A 13854-nucleotide genomic window follows, 5' to 3' on the forward strand; every position below is an offset into this window, starting at 1 on the left:
TGTGAGCCTCTGTATTCATTTATTGCAGTAATTTTAAAAACAGTGTGGACATACCCTGATCAAATCTTTACTTTTTGTCCCGCTGTTTTGAATGAGTCCTCTAGGTGGCGCTGTTGTGGAGATGCTCTTGATTCTGTAGCAGCAGGTGATTGCAATTTTGGGTGAAAGACTACAGTTTCCTAAATCTCGCATAGGCTACCACGACTAGTAGAGTAACTGAGCTCATTTGTTTATCCGTGTAAATAGTAAGAGTAGCAAACCGTACAACACATTTGTTTTTCTGATTTGAAATGTTTTTCTTACTCATAATTTTACCGTCAGAGGAGTTTGGACTGCTGGCTCAAGACTGACCTTTAGATACTCGTGATATTGTGTAAGCTACGCAAAAAATGTTTTTTATTTACTTATTTACTGAGACATAAGTATCCTTTAATGCATTATGGAGAAATACTGTACGTCCAGAATAAAGAAATGAAGGTAGGCAGCGCTGTATATGATGAAGCAGGCCTGGAGAAACTGCTGGTGGAAAATGGCGGATGAGTGGCGCATGTGTAAAGATGAACTTCTTTTCCTTTTTACTAAATTTGGGACTGAGGAGAAAGTTGTTCGTGTTGTAGAAAACTAGAGCTATTTTACTGCTACAAATTTTCACCCTTTGTGCCACGAAGAAACTTGGTAATTACTATAAATCACAGTATTTTATGTGAAACTTACATTAAGTACATGTTTGGTGATTCTAACCTCTTACTCAGTGTTTAGATTAAAATTACTAAAATTATTGTTCACAATTTATCTTCTTTTCGCCAAGAAATCCTCGTGAAAATGTTTTACTCAGTTTAAGGTAATTAAGTTGTAGACATTTTTCCCCGATTTGTTTTCTCCTGCAATACCACATCCGACCACTGAGGGGCAATGTTGTATAATTCACGTCAATTTTTACATGTTTTTAAATTCTCCACATTTTGGTTTGTCATGTGTTACTCGTTTTAATCGAAGGATTTTAATCCTTTTAAATGTTTGTTTAGAAAAAACTACTTTGTAAACTAATGTGAGTATTGTGTAATGTGTGTAGTGCGGAGGATTTTGTATTCTCGTCTCTGATTGGTCAGTTTGCGCATTCATTATCATTTCCTTTTTGTTTTTGTGTGAACTGGCACTTATACCGCCCTTTTCTCTGCTAATTTTAGTATAAACAATATAGTTCCCGTATTTTACACTGGTTTATTATAGAATATTAAGAGACAGCAGCATTTGCCGTCCTCGGGTTTACAGTTGTGTAGAATGTCCCTGTTTGTTGTTTGCTGTTGTCGGTATCGCTTCTCGGCCTTTTGGCTAAGATCAAGTGTAGTATCTGTTCTTATCAGTTTAATATCTGATACGTCCCCTACCCGGGGACCATATATTAAATTGATTTTTGGAACAGGGAGATGGAATAGGGGCTTGCTCCGTCCACTCCACGCATCGACCCGGTATTGCAGTACTTCCGGGAACGGTGCACCCCTCTCTCTACTGTCAAAGAAAGATACAGTCTGTGCATCTGTCTGGCTGTGATGTTCTCCAGTTCCATGGAAGTCCGCGCTGTGCAGTTTGGTTGTGGATTTCTGCATTTGAGCTGTTTGTGATCTCACTGACTTCACATTTCAGCACAGAAAAGGGTTTTAACGTTGTTCATGCAGGGTCAGTGTGGTCTGCCATGAAAACCATACTCACTACTCCGACTTTTGGCTGCATTTTTAGAACCAAACTGTACCTGACAAACGCACAATAAAGTCGTTTATTTTCTGTAAAAACACGTAGAGTCTCATGAACTCCAAGGAAGCCTGAATTATAGCATGACAAAAGCAGGTTTAAAGGGTAAATTATAGTATTTATTGTAAGTAAACTAAAACCCAAATCGTGGTCCTTGTCGCAACGAAAAGATTTATTTCATGCATGTGGCACCAGATTTTTAATCAGCGGCTCCAAATTGTAACGATCCTGTTAATAAATCAAGAATAATAAATTAATACAACAATCACAATTTGTGGTAGACGGAACTATCTATCCGGAACTATGTATCCAGACTCCCATTACCGGTCGGACAGAAATTTCCGCTCTCATGCGTGTTTGTTCATAGACTGTGGTTATATAGTCACTTGTAATTGCATAAAGTTCAAAGCAGCTTTTCTACCCTGTCCCTTATTTATTCCCTAAAACTATGAATGGAAGTGAAATGTCTTGTAGAGAAGTCGTTTTGTTTTGGCTGTAAGTCGCCGCCTGTCCTGTACACAGAGGGGGCGGGGCTAACTGTAGCGATGCTTTTCTATCTTTATAAAATTGTTAAACATAGTTTTTTTTCTGACACTTATTGCTTTCTTCTGAACTGACTATCGTGTTTTTAGTGTACATGTTTGGATTAAAAAAGCAGTTTCCTGAGCATTGTGGATCTCGTTACATATTCAGCAGCAGTGCATCATGGGAAGTGTTGTACTGTTTTGTTATTAAGAAAATAGATGACCTACACGGCTTTGTGTGTAATAAAGGTTAGTCTTATTTCTGCAATACTTTTAGACTGCAGTGTTTTAGCCTCAGATGTTTGTGTAATGATTAGTGCTGTATTCTTCACCGTGATGGTAAACAGTGTGTGCTGCGGTGCAGTCGGTAGCCGAGGGTAGTGCAATTCATACTTACCTGGCAGGGGAGATACCATGATCAAGAAGGTGGTTCACCCAGGGCGAGGCTCAACCATTGCACTCCGGTTGTGCTGACCCCTGCGAATTCCCCAAATGTGGGAATCTCGACTGCATAATTTCTGGTAGTGGGGGACTGCGTTCGCGCTCTCCCCTGATATTCACTGTATTAAAATTAGATGCAATACTGCTCTTTTTCAAGATTATGTCGCGTTCATTCTGGTTAGTCTGTTTGTGCACCAACCGGTGAAATCAAGCAAGGTTGTGTGTACTCTATTGCTGGTCTAAAAAGCTACACTAGTGAGCAGAACACGGCACTGCAACATGCAGAAGTACAGCACAAGAAACAACACACGACAGGTCGTGCTGTGATAGGACAATAATCCATGCCAGAGTTACCAAACAGAAGTTGTGAGTCTCGGACAATTGCTTTTCTTGTCTTGGTAGTGTCTGGTTTATGCCATATATTTTCAACTTTGTTATAACGGATGTCACTGTGCTCCTAGCAAGGTTCAAAGCTTTGCTGATCTTTTACTAACCTTCTCTGTCCATCATAGATTGTGATTATGCAATTTCAAGTGACCTATATAAAGTTCAAAGTAGCTTTTTCTACCCTGTCCCTTATTCCCCAAAACAACGAATGGAATCAAAATGTCTTGTAGAGAAGTGGTTTTGTTTTGGTTGTAACTCTCCTCCTGACCTGCACACAGGGGGCGGGGCTAACTGTAGCAAGGCTTCAAGGCTTATTTTTACTGACTCTTATTGCTTAGTGTAGCAATGTGCTCTTTCTTCTGGACTGAAGAAAGTATTATTTCTGCAATACTTTTAGACTGCAGTGTTTTAGCCTCAGATGTTTGTGTAATGATTAGTGCTGTATTCTTCACCGTGATGGTAAACAGTGTGTGCTGCGGTGCAGTCGGTAGCCGAGGGTAGTGCAATTCATACTTACCTGGCAGGGGAGATACCATGATCAAGAAGGTGGTTCACCCAGGGCGAGGCTCAACCATTGCACTCCGGTTGTGCTGACCCCTGCGAATTCCCCAAATGTGGGAATCTCGACTGCATAATTTCTGGTAGTGGGGGACTGCGTTCGCGCTCTCCCCTGATATTCACTGTATTAAAATTAGATATAATACTGCTCTGTTTCAAGATTATGTCGCGTTCATTCTGGTTAGTCTGTTTGTGCACCAACCAGTGAAATCAAGCAAGGTTGTGTGTACTCTATTGCTGGTCTAAAAAGCTACACTAGTGAGCAGAACATGGCACTGCAACATGCAGAAGTACAGCACAAGAAACAACACACGACAGGTCGTGCTGTGATAGGACAATAATCCATGCCAGAGTTACCAAACAGAAGTTGTGAGTCTCGGACAATTGCTTTTCTTGTCTTGGTAGTGTCTGGTTTATGCCATATATTTTCAACTTTGTTATAACGGATGTCACTGTGCTCCTAGCAAGGTTCAAAGCTTTGCTGATCTTTTACTAACCTTCTCTGTCCATCATAGATTGTGATTATGCAATTTCAAGTGACCTATATAAAGTTCAAAGTAGCTTTTTCTACCCTGTCCCTTATTCCCCAAAACAACGAATGGAATCAAAATGTCTTGTAGAGAAGTGGTTTTGTTTTGGTTGTAACTCTCCTCCTGACCTGCACACAGGGGGCGGGGCTAACTGTAGCAAGGCTTCAAGGCTTATTTTTACTGACTCTTATTGCTTAGTGTAGCAATGTGCTCTTTCTTCTGGACTGAAGAAAGTATTATTTCTGCAATACTTTTAGACTGCAGTGTTTTAGCCTCAGATGTTTGTGTAATGATTAGTGCTGTATTCTTCACCGTGATGGTAAACAGTGTGTGCTGCGGTGCAGTCGGTAGCCGAGGGTAGTGCAATTCATACTTACCTGGCAGGGGAGATACCATGATCAAGAAGGTGGTTCACCCAGGGCGAGGCTCAACCATTGCACTCCGGTTGTGCTGACCCCTGCGAATTCCCCAAATGTGGGAATCTCGACTGCATAATTTCTGGTAGTGGGGGACTGCGTTCGCGCTCTCCCCTGATATTCACTGTATTAAAATTAGATACAATACTGCTCTGTTTCAAGATTATGTCGCGTTCATTCTGGTTAGTCTGTTTGTGCACCAACCGGTGAAATCAAGCAAGGTTGTGTGTACTCTATTGCTGGTTTAAAAAGCTACACTAGTGAGCAGAACATGGCACTGCAACATGCAGAAGTACAGCATAAGAAACAACACACGACAGGTCGTGCTGTGATAGGACAATAATCCATGCCAGAGTTACCAAACAGAAGTTGTGAGTCTCGGACAATTGCTTTTCTTGTCTTGGTAGTGTCTGGTTTATGCCATATATTTTCAACTTTGTTATAACGGATGTCACTGTGCTCCTAGCAAGGTTCAAAGCTTTGCTGATCTTTTACTAACCTTCTCTGTCCATCATAGATTGTGATTATGCAATTTCAAGTGACCTATATAAAGTTCAAAGTAGCTTTTTCTACCCTGTCCCTTATTCCCCAAAACAACGAATGGAATCAAAATGTCTTGTAGAGAAGTGGTTTTGTTTTGGTTGTAACTCTCCTCCTGACCTGCACACAGGGGGCGGGGCTAACTGTAGCAAGGCTTCAAGGCTTATTTTTACTGACTCTTATTGCTTAGTGTAGCAATGTGCTCTTTCTTCTGGACTGAAGAAAGTATTATTTCTGCAATACTTTTAGACTGCAGTGTTTTAGCCTCAGATGTTTGTGTAATGATTAGTGCTGTATTCTTCACCGTGATGGTAAACAGTGTGTGCTGCGGTGCAGTCGGTAGCCGAGGGTAGTGCAATTCATACTTACCTGGCAGGGGAGATACCATGATCAAGAAGGTGGTTCACCCAGGGCGAGGCTCAACCATTGCACTCCGGTTGTGCTGACCCCTGCGAATTCCCCAAATGTGGGAATCTCGACTGCATAATTTCTGGTAGTGGGGGACTGCGTTCGCGCTCTCCCCTGATATTCACTGTATTAAAATTAGATGCAATACTGCTCTTTTTCAAGATTATGTCGCGTTCATTCTGGTTAGTCTGTTTGTGCACCAACCGGTGAAATCAAGCAAGGTTGTGTGTACTCTATTGCTGGTCTAAAAAGCTACACTAGTGAGCTGAACATGGCACTGCAACATGCAGAAGTACAGCACAAGAAACAACACACGACAGGTCGTGCTGTTATAGGACAATAATCCATGCCAGAGTTACCAAACAGAAGTTGTGAGTCTCGGACAATTGCTTTTCTTGTCTTGGTAGTGTCTGGTTTATGCCATATATTTTCAACTTTGTTATAACGGATGTCACTGTGCTCCTAGCAAGGTTCAAAGCTTTGCTGATCTTTTACTAACCTTCTCTGTCCATCATAGATTGTGATTATGCAATTTCAAGTGACCTATATAAAGTTCAAAGTAGCTTTTTCTACCCTGTCCCTTATTCCCCAAAACAACGAATGGAATCAAAATGTCTTGTAGAGAAGTGGTTTTGTTTTGGTTGTAACTCTCCTCCTGACCTGCACACAGGGGGCGGGGCTAACTGTAGCAAGGCTTCAAGGCTTATTTTTACTGACTCTTATTGCTTAGTGTAGCAATGTGCTCTTTCTTCTGGACTGAAGAAAGTATTATTTCTGCAATACTTTTAGACTGCAGTGTTTTAGCCTCAGATGTTTGTGTAATGATTAGTGCTGTATTCTTCACCGTGATGGTAAACAGTGTGTGCTGCGGTGCAGTCGGTAGCCGAGGGTAGTGCAATTCATACTTACCTGGCAGGGGAGATACCATGATCAAGAAGGTGGTTCACCCAGGGCGAGGCTCAACCATTGCACTCCGGTTGTGCTGACCCCTGCGAATTCCCCAAATGTGGGAATCTCGACTGCATAATTTCTGGTAGTGGGGGACTGCGTTCGCGCTCTCCCCTGATATTCACTGTATTAAAATTAGATATAATACTGCTCTGTTTCAAGATTATGTCGCGTTCATTCTGGTTAGTCTGTTTGTGCACCAACCGGTGAAATCAAGCAAGGTTGTGTGTACTCTATTGCTGGTCTAAAAAGCTACACTAGTGAGCAGAACATGGCACTGCAACATGCAGAAGTACAGCACAAGAAACAACACACGACAGGTCGTGCTGTGATAGGACAATAATCCATGCCAGAGTTACCAAACAGAAGTTGTGAGTCTCGGACAATTGCTTTTCTTGTCTTGGTAGTGTCTGGTTTATGCCATATATTTTCAACTTTGTTATAACGGATGTCACTGTGCTCCTAGCAAGGTTCAAAGCTTTGCTGATCTTTTACTAACCTTCTCTGTCCATCATAGATTGTGATTATGCAATTTCAAGTGACCTATATAAAGTTCAAAGTAGCTTTTTCTACCCTGTCCCTTATTCCCCAAAACAACGAATGGAATCAAAATGTCTTGTAGAGAAGTGGTTTTGTTTTGGTTGTAACTCTCCTCCTGACCTGCACACAGGGGGCGGGGCTAACTGTAGCAAGGCTTCAAGGCTTATTTTTACTGACTCTTATTGCTTAGTGTAGCAATGTGCTCTTTCTTCTGGACTGAAGAAAGTATTATTTCTGCAATACTTTTAGACTGCAGTGTTTTAGCCTCAGATGTTTGTGTAATGATTAGTGCTGTATTCTTCACCGTGATGGTAAACAGTGTGTGCTGCGGTGCAGTCGGTAGCCGAGGGTAGTGCAATTCATACTTACCTGGCAGGGGAGATACCATGATCAAGAAGGTGGTTCACCCAGGGCGAGGCTCAACCATTGCACTCCGGTTGTGCTGACCCCTGCGAATTCCCCAAATGTGGGAATCTCGACTGCATAATTTCTGGTAGTGGGGGACTGCGTTCGCGCTCTCCCCTGATATTCACTGTATTAAAATTAGATACAATACTGCTCTGTTTCAAGATTATGTCGCGTTCATTCTGGTTAGTCTGTTTGTGCACCAACCGGTGAAATCAAGCAAGGTTGTGTGTACTCTATTGCTGGTCTAAAAAGCTACACTAGTGAGCAGAACATGGCACTGCAACATGCAGAAGTACAGCACAAGAAACAACACACGACAGGTCGTGCTGTGATAGGACAATAATCCATGCCAGAGTTACCAAACAGAAGTTGTGAGTCTCGGACAATTGCTTTTCTTGTCTTGGTAGTGTCTGGTTTATGCCATATATTTTCAACTTTGTTATAACGGATGTCACTGTGCTCCTAGCAAGGTTCAAAGCTTTGCTGATCTTTTACTAACCTTCTCTGTCCATCATAGATTGTGATTATGCAATTTCAAGTGACCTATATAAAGTTCAAAGTAGCTTTTTCTACCCTGTCCCTTATTCCCCAAAACAACGAATGGAATCAAAATGTCTTGTAGAGAAGTGGTTTTGTTTTGGTTGTAACTCTCCTCCTGACCTGCACACAGGGGGCGGGGCTAACTGTAGCAAGGCTTCAAGGCTTATTTTTACTGACTCTTATTGCTTAGTGTAGCAATGTGCTCTTTCTTCTGGACTGAAGAAAGTATTATTTCTGCAATACTTTTAGACTGCAGTGTTTTAGCCTCAGATGTTTGTGTAATGATTAGTGCTGTATTCTTCACCGTGATGGTAAACAGTGTGTGCTGCGGTGCAGTCGGTAGCCGAGGGTAGTGCAATTCATACTTACCTGGCAGGGGAGATACCATGATCAAGAAGGTGGTTCACCCAGGGCGAGGCTCAACCATTGCACTCCGGTTGTGCTGACCCCTGCGAATTCCCCAAATGTGGGAATCTCGACTGCATAATTTCTGGTAGTGGGGGGCTGCGTTCGCGCTCTCCCCTGATATTCACTGTATTAAAATTAGATGCAATACTGCTCTTTTTCAAGATTATGTCGCGTTCATTCTGGTTAGTCTGTTTGTGCACCAACCGGTGAAATCAAGCAAGGTTGTGTGTACTCTATTGCTGGTCTAAAAAGCTACACTAGTGAGCAGAACATGGCACTGCAACATGCAGAAGTACAGCACAAGAAACAACACACGACAGGTCGTGCTGTGATAGGACAATAATCCATGCCAGAGTTACCAAACAGAAGTTGTGAGTCTCGGACAATTGCTTTTCTTGTCTTGGTAGTGTCTGGTTTATGCCATATATTTTCAACTTTGTTATAACGGATGTCACTGTGCTCCTAGCAAGGTTCAAAGCTTTGCTGATCTTTTACTAACCTTCTCTGTCCATCATAGATTGTGATTATGCAATTTCAAGTGACCTATATAAAGTTCAAAGTAGCTTTTTCTACCCTGTCCCTTATTCCCCAAAACAACGAATGGAATCAAAATGTCTTGTAGAGAAGTGGTTTTGTTTTGGTTGTAACTCTCCTCCTGACCTGCACACAGGGGGCGGGGCTAACTGTAGCAAGGCTTCAAGGCTTATTTTTACTGACTCTTATTGCTTAGTGTAGCAATGTGCTCTTTCTTCTGGACTGAAGAAAGTATTATTTCTGCAATACTTTTAGACTGCAGTGTTTTAGCCTCAGATGTTTGTGTAATGATTAGTGCTGTATTCTTCACCGTGATGGTAAACAGTGTGTGCTGCGGTGCAGTCGGTAGCCGAGGGTAGTGCAATTCATACTTACCTGGCAGGGGAGATACCATGATCAAGAAGGTGGTTCACCCAGGGCGAGGCTCAACCATTGCACTCCGGTTGTGCTGACCCCTGCGAATTCCCCAAATGTGGGAATCTCGACTGCATAATTTCTGGTAGTGGGGGACTGCGTTCGCGCTCTCCCCTGATATTCACTGTATTAAAATTAGATGCAATACTGCTCTTTTTCAAGATTATGTCGCGTTCATTCTGGTTAGTCTGTTTGTGCACCAACCGGTGAAATCAAGCAAGGTTGTGTGTACTCTATTGCTGGTTTAAAAAGCTACACTAGTGAGCAGAACATGGCACTGCAACATGCAGAAGTACAGCACAAGAAACAACACACGACAGGTCGTGCTGTTATAGGACAATAATCCATGCCAGAGTTACCAAACAGAAGTTGTGAGTCTCGGACAATTGCTTTTCTTGTCTTGGTAGTGTCTGGTTTATGCCATATATTTTCAACTTTGTTATAACGGATGTCACTGTGCTCCTAGCAAGGTTCAAAGCTTTGCTGATCTTTTACTAACCTTCTCTGTCCATCATAGATTGTGATTATGCAATTTCAAGTGACCTATATAAAGTTCAAAGTAGCTTTTTCTACCCTGTCCCTTATTCCCCAAAACAACGAATGGAATCAAAATGTCTTGTAGAGAAGTGGTTTTGTTTTGGTTGTAACTCTCCTCCTGACCTGCACACAGGGGGCGGGGCTAACTGTAGCAAGGCTTCAAGGCTTATTTTTACTGACTCTTATTGCTTAGTGTAGCAATGTGCTCTTTCTTCTGGACTGAAGAAAGTATTATTTCTGCAATACTTTTAGACTGCAGTGTTTTAGCCTCAGATGTTTGTGTAATGATTAGTGCTGTATTCTTCACCGTGATGGTAAACAGTGTGTGCTGCGGTGCAGTCGGTAGCCGAGGGTAGTGCAATTCATACTTACCTGGCAGGGGAGATACCATGATCAAGAAGGTGGTTCACCCAGGGCGAGGCTCAACCATTGCACTCCGGTTGTGCTGACCCCTGCGAATTCCCCAAATGTGGGAATCTCGACTGCATAATTTCTGGTAGTGGGGGACTGCGTTCGCGCTCTCCCCTGATATTCACTGTATTAAAATTAGATGCAATACTGCTCTTTTTCAAGATTATGTCGCGTTCATTCTGGTTAGTCTGTTTGTGCACCAACCGGTGAAATCAAGCAAGGTTGTGTGTACTCTATTGCTGGTTTAAAAAGCTACACTAGTGAGCAGAACATGGCACTGCAACATGCAGAAGTACAGCACAAGAAACAACACACGACAGGTCGTGCTGTGATAGGACAATAATCCATGCCAGAGTTACCAAACAGAAGTTGTGAGTCTCGGACAATTGCTTTTCTTGTCTTGGTAGTGTCTGGTTTATGCCATATATTTTCAACTTTGTTATAACGGATGTCACTGTGCTCCTAGCAAGGTTCAAAGCTTTGCTGATCTTTTACTAACCTTCTCTGTCCATCATAGATTGTGATTATGCAATTTCAAGTGACCTATATAAAGTTCAAAGTAGCTTTTTCTACCCTGTCCCTTATTCCCCAAAACAACGAATGGAATCAAAATGTCTTGTAGAGAAGTGGTTTTGTTTTGGTTGTAACTCTCCTCCTGACCTGCACACAGGGGGCGGGGCTAACTGTAGCAAGGCTTCAAGGCTTATTTTTACTGACTCTTATTGCTTAGTGTAGCAATGTGCTCTTTCTTCTGGACTGAAGAAAGTATTATTTCTGCAATACTTTTAGACTGCAGTGTTTTAGCCTCAGATGTTTGTGTAATGATTAGTGCTGTATTCTTCACCGTGATGGTAAACAGTGTGTGCTGCGGTGCAGTCGGTAGCCGAGGGTAGTGCAATTCATACTTACCTGGCAGGGGAGATACCATGATCAAGAAGGTGGTTCACCCAGGGCGAGGCTCAACCATTGCACTCCGGTTGTGCTGACCCCTGCGAATTCCCCAAATGTGGGAATCTCGACTGCATAATTTCTGGTAGTGGGGGACTGCGTTCGCGCTCTCCCCTGATATTCACTGTATTAAAATTAGATGCAATACTGCTCTGTTTCAAGATTATGTCGCGTTCATTCTGGTTAGTCTGTTTGTGCACCAACCGGTGAAATCAAGCAAGGTTGTGTGTACTCTATTGCTGGTCTAAAAAGCTACACTAGTGAGCAGAACATGGCACTGCAACATGCAGAAGTACAGCACAAGAAACAACACACGACAGGTCGTGCTGTGATAGGACAATAATCCATGCCAGAGTTACCAAACAGAAGTTGTGAGTCTCGGACAATTGCTTTTCTTGTCTTGGTAGTGTCTGGTTTATGCCATATATTTTCAACTTTGTTATAACGGATGTCACTGTGCTCCTAGCAAGGTTCAAAGCTTTGCTGATCTTTTACTAACCTTCTCTGTCCATCATAGATTGTGATTATGCAATTTCAAGTGACCTATATAAAGTTCAAAGTAGCTTTTTCTACCCTGTCCCTTATTCCCCAAAACAACGAATGGAATCAAAATGTCTTGTAGAGAAGTGGTTTTGTTTTGGTTGTAACTCTCCTCCTGACCTGCACACAGGGGGCGGGGCTAACTGTAGCAAGGCTTCAAGGCTTATTTTTACTGACTCTTATTGCTTAGTGTAGCAATGTGCTCTTTCTTCTGGACTGAAGAAAGTATTATTTCTGCAATACTTTTAGACTGCAGTGTTTTAGCCTCAGATGTTTGTGTAATGATTAGTGCTGTATTCTTCACCGTGATGGTAAACAGTGTGTGCTGCGGTGCAGTCGGTAGCCGAGGGTAGTGCAATTCATACTTACCTGGCAGGGGAGATACCATGATCAAGAAGGTGGTTCACCCAGGGCGAGGCTCAACCATTGCACTCCGGTTGTGCTGACCCCTGCGAATTCCCCAAATGTGGGAATCTCGACTGCATAATTTCTGGTAGTGGGGGACTGCGTTCGCGCTCTCCCCTGATATTCACTGTATTAAAATTAGATGCAATACTGCTCTTTTTCAAGATTATGTCGCGTTCATTCTGGTTAGTCTGTTTGTGCACCAACCGGTGAAATCAAGCAAGGTTGTGTGTACTCTATTGCTGGTCTAAAAAGCTACACTAGTGAGCAGAACATGGCACTGCAACATGCAGAAGTACAGCACAAGAAACAACACACGACAGGTCGTGCTGTTATAGGACAATAATCCATGCCAGAGTTACCAAACAGAAGTTGTGAGTCTCGGACAATTGCTTTTCTTGTCTTGGTAGTGTCTGGTTTATGCCATATATTTTCAACTTTGTTATAACGGATGTCACTGTGCTCCTAGCAAGGTTCAAAGCTTTGCTGATCTTTTACTAACCTTCTCTGTCCATCATAGATTGTGATTATGCAATTTCAAGTGACCTATATAAAGTTCAAAGTAGCTTTTTCTACCCTGTCCCTTATTCCCCAAAACAACGAATGGAATCAAAATGTCTTGTAGAGAAGTGGTTTTGTTTTGGTTGTAACTCTCCTCCTGACCTGCACACAGGGGGCGGGGCTAACTGTAGCAAGGCTTCAAGGCTTATTTTTACTGACTCTTATTGCTTAGTGTAGCAATGTGCTCTTTCTTCTGGACTGAAGAAAGTATTATTTCTGCAATACTTTTAGACTGCAGTGTTTTAGCCTCAGATGTTTGTGTAATGATTAGTGCTGTATTCTTCACCGTGATGGTAAACAGTGTGTGCTGCGGTGCAGTCGGTAGCCGAGGGTAGTGCAATTCATACTTACCTGGCAGGGGAGATACCATGATCAAGAAGGTGGTTCACCCAGGGCGAGGCTCAACCATTGCACTCCGGTTGTGCTGACCCCTGCGAATTCCCCAAATGTGGGAATCTCGACTGCATAATTTCTGGTAGTGGGGGACTGCGTTCGCGCTCTCCCCTGATATTCACTGTATTAAAATTAGATGCAATACTGCTCTTTTTCAAGATTATGTCGCGTTCATTCTGGTTAGTCTGTTTGTGCACCAACCGGTGAAATCAAGCAAGGTTGTGTGTACTCTATTGCTGGTTTAAAAAGCTACACTAGTGAGCAGAACATGGCACTGCAACATGCAGAAGTACAGCACAAGAAACAACACACGACAGGTCGTGCTGTGATAGGACAATAATCCATGCCAGAGTTACCAAACAGAAGTTGTGAGTCTCGGACAATTGCTTTTCTTGTCTTGGTAGTGTCTGGTTTATGCCATATATTTTCAACTTTGTTATAACGGATGTCACTGTGCTCCTAGCAAGGTTCAAAGCTTTGCTGATCTTTTACTAACCTTCTCTGTCCATCATAGATTGTGATTATGCAATTTCAAGTGACCTATATAAAGTTCAAAGTAGCTTTTTCTACCCTGTCCCTTATTCCCCAAAACAACGAATGGAATCAAAATGTCTTGTAGAGAAGTGGTTTTGTTTTGGTTGTAACTCTCCTCCTGACCTGCACACAGGGGGCGGGGCTAACTGTAGCAAGGCTTCAAGGCTTATTTTTACTGAC

At 42.4% G+C, this 13854-nt stretch overlaps 13 non-coding genes across 13 annotated transcripts; all 13 read left to right on the plus strand.

Moving 5' to 3' along the window:
- The first annotated feature begins 1312 nt into the window (after positions 1-1312).
- LOC117597765 (U2 spliceosomal RNA) lies at positions 1313-1503 on the plus strand. The gene has a single exon (XR_004578514.1). It is a non-coding gene; the product is annotated as a U2 spliceosomal RNA (small nuclear RNA).
- A 1159-nt stretch (positions 1504-2662) lies between these two features.
- LOC128318661 (U1 spliceosomal RNA) lies at positions 2663-2826 on the plus strand. The gene has a single exon (XR_008302098.1). It is a non-coding gene; the product is annotated as a U1 spliceosomal RNA (small nuclear RNA).
- Positions 2827-3610: 784 nt separating this feature from the next.
- LOC128318668 (U1 spliceosomal RNA) lies at positions 3611-3774 on the plus strand. The gene has a single exon (XR_008302105.1). It is a non-coding gene; the product is annotated as a U1 spliceosomal RNA (small nuclear RNA).
- Positions 3775-4558: 784 nt separating this feature from the next.
- LOC117597743 (U1 spliceosomal RNA) lies at positions 4559-4722 on the plus strand. Its single transcript, XR_004578492.1, has one exon. It is a non-coding gene; the product is annotated as a U1 spliceosomal RNA (small nuclear RNA).
- Positions 4723-5506: 784 nt separating this feature from the next.
- On the plus strand, positions 5507-5670 carry LOC128318678 (U1 spliceosomal RNA). Its single transcript, XR_008302115.1, has one exon. It is a non-coding gene; the product is annotated as a U1 spliceosomal RNA (small nuclear RNA).
- Positions 5671-6454: 784 nt separating this feature from the next.
- Positions 6455-6618, plus strand: LOC128318653 (U1 spliceosomal RNA). The gene has a single exon (XR_008302090.1). It is a non-coding gene; the product is annotated as a U1 spliceosomal RNA (small nuclear RNA).
- Positions 6619-7402: 784 nt separating this feature from the next.
- On the plus strand, positions 7403-7566 carry LOC117597745 (U1 spliceosomal RNA). Its single transcript, XR_004578494.1, has one exon. It is a non-coding gene; the product is annotated as a U1 spliceosomal RNA (small nuclear RNA).
- Positions 7567-8350: 784 nt separating this feature from the next.
- Positions 8351-8514, plus strand: LOC128318676 (U1 spliceosomal RNA). Its single transcript, XR_008302113.1, has one exon. It is a non-coding gene; the product is annotated as a U1 spliceosomal RNA (small nuclear RNA).
- Positions 8515-9298: 784 nt separating this feature from the next.
- Positions 9299-9462, plus strand: LOC117597747 (U1 spliceosomal RNA). Its single transcript, XR_004578496.1, has one exon. It is a non-coding gene; the product is annotated as a U1 spliceosomal RNA (small nuclear RNA).
- A 784-nt stretch (positions 9463-10246) lies between these two features.
- On the plus strand, positions 10247-10410 carry LOC128318654 (U1 spliceosomal RNA). The gene has a single exon (XR_008302091.1). It is a non-coding gene; the product is annotated as a U1 spliceosomal RNA (small nuclear RNA).
- Positions 10411-11194: 784 nt separating this feature from the next.
- On the plus strand, positions 11195-11358 carry LOC128318655 (U1 spliceosomal RNA). Its single transcript, XR_008302092.1, has one exon. It is a non-coding gene; the product is annotated as a U1 spliceosomal RNA (small nuclear RNA).
- A 784-nt stretch (positions 11359-12142) lies between these two features.
- On the plus strand, positions 12143-12306 carry LOC128318656 (U1 spliceosomal RNA). The gene has a single exon (XR_008302093.1). It is a non-coding gene; the product is annotated as a U1 spliceosomal RNA (small nuclear RNA).
- A 784-nt stretch (positions 12307-13090) lies between these two features.
- Positions 13091-13254, plus strand: LOC128318657 (U1 spliceosomal RNA). Its single transcript, XR_008302094.1, has one exon. It is a non-coding gene; the product is annotated as a U1 spliceosomal RNA (small nuclear RNA).
- Positions 13255-13854: the final 600 nt, after the last annotated feature.

This window comes from Pangasianodon hypophthalmus, chromosome 7 (genome assembly GCF_027358585.1).
Source record: "Pangasianodon hypophthalmus isolate fPanHyp1 chromosome 7, fPanHyp1.pri, whole genome shotgun sequence".
Classification (NCBI taxonomy): Eukaryota; Metazoa; Chordata; class Actinopteri; order Siluriformes; family Pangasiidae; genus Pangasianodon; species Pangasianodon hypophthalmus.